Source organism: Dipodomys spectabilis, unplaced genomic scaffold (genome assembly GCF_019054845.1).
Source record: "Dipodomys spectabilis isolate Male_0828 unplaced genomic scaffold, ASM1905484v1 ptg000131l, whole genome shotgun sequence".
Taxonomy (NCBI): Eukaryota; Metazoa; Chordata; class Mammalia; order Rodentia; family Heteromyidae; genus Dipodomys; species Dipodomys spectabilis.
Genome location: NW_024870808.1, coordinates 1,748,320 through 1,753,730, shown reverse-complemented (window position 1 = coordinate 1,753,730; position 5,411 = coordinate 1,748,320). Strand labels below are relative to the sequence as shown.

Genomic DNA, 5,411 nt, shown 5'->3' with positions numbered 1-5,411 from the left:
GCTCCTTTGTCCGGGACTCTCTGTGTTGCAGGTATGGCGGCTATTGCCACCTCCACCACCACTGTAGCCCGCAGTGGCGGTTGCTAGCAAGTGCTCAGATCTGTCTCCTTGCCTGGATTTTCCCTCTCTGGCCTAACTCTCTGAACTGTGATGGTAGACTTGGTGTGATTCTCTGGCTTAAGTCTGTTCGCTGGAACTCTAAAATTCCTTTCTCTCTCTGGCCTGACTCTCTGTCCTGTGATGGCACACTTGGTGTGATTCTCTGGCTTAGGAATGTTCACTGGAACTCTAAAACTGCTTTCTATGCGAGAGCTTGTTTAGATTCCAGCTTCTCCTCCGCCATCTTCCCAGAAAGAAAGGTTGGACAAATGGGATTGTATGAAGTTGGAGAACTTCTGCATGGCAAAGGACATAGCTAGCAAGATCAACAGAAAGCGTACAGATTGGGAGAAGATCTTCACTAGCCATACAACAGACAAGGGTCTCATATCTAAAATATACTTGGAACTCAAAAAATTAAATCCCCCAACAACAAATCCTCAAAGAAACAACTGCCCAATAAATAAGTGGGCTAAAGACTTGAAGAGAAACTTCTCTGAAGAAGAATGAAAGATGGCCAATTGACACAGGAAGAAAAATGCTCAATCTCCCTAGCCATAAAAGAAATGCAAATCAAAACAACATTGAGATACCACCTCATCCCAGTTAGAATGGCTATAATCAAGAACTCTAACAACAACAGATGTAGGAGGGGATGTGGACAGAAGGGAACCTTACTGCATTGTTGGTGGGAGTGTACACTTGTTCAACTACTTTGGAAAGCAGTATGAAGGTTCGTGAAAAGACTTCACATAGACCTCCCCTATGACCCAGCAATCCCACTTTTGAGCATTTACCCAAATGTTTAAAAACAAGACCACACTAAAGCGACCAGCACAACTATGTTTATTGCAGCATTATTTACCATGGCTAAGATATGGAACCAACCCAGACGCCCCTCAGTAGATCAATGGATCAAGAAAATGTGGTATATATACACAATGGAATTCTATGCCTCCATCAGATAGAACAACATTGCCCCATTTGTTAGGAAATGGAAAAACTTGGAAAAAATTATATTAAATGAAGTAAGCCAGGCCCAATGAAACATAGGTCCCATGGTTTCCCTTATTTGCAATATCTAGTATATGTATGAGTCAAGCGGAAAAGGTCAGATAATGTGATGTTAGGAAAATGAACCCTTAGATAGGTATTTTAATGTTTTTTTATTTCATGCATTTGTTTTTAATGCATTTATAAGATTATCCCTTTGTTGCTTTGTATGTCCCTCCCCCACAGTATAACCCCTGCTTTCACTATATTTTATGTCAGTATAACTTGTGGAGGAGATGGGGAAAAAAAAGTCGTTTAAGGATACAGGTGGACCTGTTGCAACAATGAGAAGTACAAGTTGTCATGTAGAAAATGAGCTTTACAACGTTGGTGTGGGGGGGAGAGGGGAGGATTGGGAAGGGATGTGAAGGGTAAACAAAGGAGGAGGCTGCAATGCTTGATAAGAAAAGTACGCATTATCCTGCCCATGTAATTGTAACCTCTCTGTACAGTATGTTCACAAAAAAAAATTAAATTTGAAAAAAATAAAATAAAACTCCTTTCTCTGCGAGAGCTTGTTTAGCCTCCTGCTTCTCCTCCGCCATCTTCCCAGAACTCCTTATCATAGTAATTTTGAATTACATTTCTCTAATGATTTCAGTTCACAAACCATTAAGCCAGCATAGAAGTTGTATTAAACACAACTTTGTTAGCCCACTGGCGATTTCCAGGGCTTTATGGAAAAGATGTCTATTCAGAACTTTTGTCCAATTTTAATCAAGTTTCTTGTTAATCTCATCTTTAATCTCTCTATACAAAATCAGTAATTAATTCAAGGTAGTAGATAGAAAAATATTAAGCCACTCCTAACATTTTTCAATTTTCAATAAAATGATATTGCTTAAATCATTCTCTGTTAATGCTTTAGACCTTATAATTCAATTTAGTTAGACCTTTAACAAGGCTATGTGCATTTTATTTATTTTACGTTAATTGTTCTTTCCAAAGTCTATGTGTCTAATTTCCCTTGTTCTCTTTCAGTCTCAAGTAGTTCAGATTTCAAACTGAAGAATAAATGGAAGGAAGCAAACAAAAAAAATACAGTTCCTCTCATCTGATGATGCCTCTACAAGAAGGAAGAAAGAGTTCCTACTTCTAAGGACCTATGCTAGGATATCAAAAAGAGAATTCATTCTTCTACGTCTTCCTTAAAATGTAAACCACAACATATCGCGAAGGTACTTTTATGTTTTATCAGTTTTTCACATTTTCATATGGACTTCACCTCAGTCTACAACATTCATTCATTATTCTTTCCCTGATACTTTTACACTACCAAGACGTAAGATATAAGATAACCAGTTTGATTTACAGAATAAGAAGTTATCACCCTGGTTTCCTTGGAAGCAGAACATGGTCAATAGATAACATTACTTCTGGTTTCTCACTACATGTAATGGTTTTTGTAATGTTTATTGCATTCTATTTAGTATTTAAAAAAAAAAAAAAACTGCTGGCTAAACTCAAAGCTCCTTCACAGAAGTTTAGGTTAAGTACTTCACAAGTTTTATTTCCCTTAATTCTTAAGATAATATTTGTTATAATGCTAATGTTATTACCATTTTAGTGTTGGGAAAAATTGTAACTAAATGCCTTAAGTAGATGACCCAAAGACATACAGTGAGAAAGGAAATGAGGCAAAGTTTCCAAAAGCCTTTTAGCAGTACACAAAAGGTAGGTAAAATCTCTCCATTCTCTTACATTCTCAATTCAATATTCATATTGTCCAAGAAATAATAGCATAGCAATTTATGTCCATGGTGATTGTTTTCTGTTACATTTTGTCTTCAACACAGACTGTGTTGGTGAGATTGGGTTATCATGTAGAGAGTTGAGCTTATAAATTGAGGAAACTTCCAGTTTCCTTTTTAAAAAGCACTAAAACTTTTAAATATTATCATTAACTGACTTTTAAGAATAAAAAACCTAAAAAATTCGTATACAATCACCCAAAATGCTTTCAAAGTAGGAGATGATAAAACAGGACCCTGTGAAGTAAATTTTCTTCTACTTTTGAAATTATTCTGAAAACCTGGTGCTGTAATCCTAACTCCTCCGGACATCTACTCAGGAGCCCGAGATCTGTGGATAACAGTTGGAACCCAATCAGGGCAAAATAAATTCATGGGATAATTTTTCAAAAATTTATTGAACTAGCATAGGGCCATGAATGAAGATGTAGCTTATATAGTAGCTCACCAATCTAGAGAGGAAAGGCCTAGCAAGACCTTGAAGCCGCGATTTCAAATTCTGAGCATGCCAACAGAAATGCAATTTCCTGTACACGTATGCTACTTGCGCGCGCGCGTGCACACACACACATACACACATACATCCATTCTAAATATCTTCATATCAGTGTTTTGCATTAATTTCTTTGTTAACGATATTATATAAGCAAAATAAAGGAAATAAACTCCTCCCTCTTAGAAAAGTTTTATACTTTTTATTGTAAAAATACTGTACACAGGTGTCATATTTACATGAGCTAGGTAATGAGAACAATTCCTAACAAGCATTGTTACCTCCTCCTTTATTTTTCCCCTACCATTCCTTCCCTCGCACCTCCACAAGTGCACTCCCCTCCCCCCTTCCCCTGCCTAAATTGTAACGTTCATTTTTCAGCATAGTGTCTTGTGCATCTCATTGTTACAATGGGTCAACCTGTGTCCCTATTTAGGCATTTTGTTTTTTTCCTTCCTCTCCCCAAATTAGAAGAGCATATATACAAGATATAGGCACATCAACTTCAAATACAGTGAAAACAGTTGTTATAGCATGGGGAGGAACCTATAAAAAGACACAAAAAATCACATTGCACATTATAAGTACATTAGAAACAATAGCAAAAAAGAGAAAAATTCTTGTATCCCTATCTTGGGTTTCATTTCCCGGAACATCATGTTATCTGGTCATATGGACATACCTTTTGACCTTTTCTGCTTATACTATACATATATTAGTTATTGAAAATTAAGGAAACCATGGGACCTGTGTTATTTTGGATTTGGCTTACTTCACTTAGTATTTTTTCCATATCTTTCCAATTTCTAACAAATTGGATGATGCCATTCTTTCTGATGTAGGCATAGAATTCCATTGTTTATATAAAACACATCCTCTTGATCCATTCTTCTGCTGAGGAGCATCGGGGTTGGTTCCATATCTTAGTTATCTTAAATAATGCTGCAATAAATGTAGTTGTGCTGGTAGTTTTAGTATGGTCTTGTTTGTGATCATTTGGGTAAATGCCCCAAAGTGGGATTTCTGGATCATAGGGGAGATCTATGTGGAGTCATTTGAGGAACCTCCATACTAATTTCCAAAATGGTTGAAAAAGTTTACACTCCCACCAAGAATGCAGTAAGGTTCCCTTCTGCCCACACCCCTCCAGCATCTATTGTTGTAAAACTATGGAATGCTTCAGGAATTTGCCTGTCATCCTTGCGCAGGGGCCATGCTAATCTTCTCAGTATCATTACAATGTTAGTTTATGTGATGCTGAATTGAGCACAGAATATTTTTTATATATAAAGTGTAATTGATTTTCTTAAACTAGGCAATTCAACAAAAAATAAGTTTAGAAGAATTGTGAAATTTTAGAACCATGTACTTCTTACATAAGCACACATTTAAGAATAATGTCAAGATGGACATGTCAAAAACAAAATAATTCCAGATATTTGTGGTTCAAGAGATGTGTAGGGGAAATAATTCAATTTTTCTATACAAGGCACATGTCATAATGAACACAGCAGCAAGTGTTAAGGGTTGTTAAAAATTTTAGTGTTTTATATCTATTTAATTTTAGGATTATATGCCAAAATTAGGACTGTTTGGCAGGTATAAAATTTTCTATAATGTATTTAAGATTTATGTTAGCAGACATATAGTACTAAGTATGTACATTTCAGAATTTATAGAAACTTTGTTAATGAGAAGTTGCAAAGTCTTTGTGTGAAGAAGCAGAATGAAGGGTTAAGACTTGCTTACTACACAGTTCTTGTTAAAATTTAGGGATTCCTTACTTTATATTTTAGCGAGGAACAAGAGATGATATAAGCCATAAACAAATAATGAGATGAGCCATAAATAATAACCTTAGTGTGTAACTTTGAAGACTATTCATAGCCTATAAAAATCTTGTTGAACATCATAATCTTAGGCGGTTTAAAATGTACAGGAATATGAGAAAATAGAAAATCTAATATGTAGTGCACTTCAAATACTAAAAACACTGGTAATTGTTTTGTTTTTTA

At 35.7% G+C, this 5,411-nt stretch overlaps 1 non-coding gene across 1 annotated transcript; it reads right to left on the bottom strand.

The window, feature by feature from the left end:
* Positions 1–4,559: 4,559 nt before the first annotated feature.
* LOC122116355 lies at positions 4,560–4,666 on the bottom strand. The gene has a single exon (XR_006148951.1). It is a non-coding gene; the product is annotated as a U6 spliceosomal RNA (small nuclear RNA).
* Between the last annotated feature and the right edge of the window lie 745 nt (positions 4,667–5,411).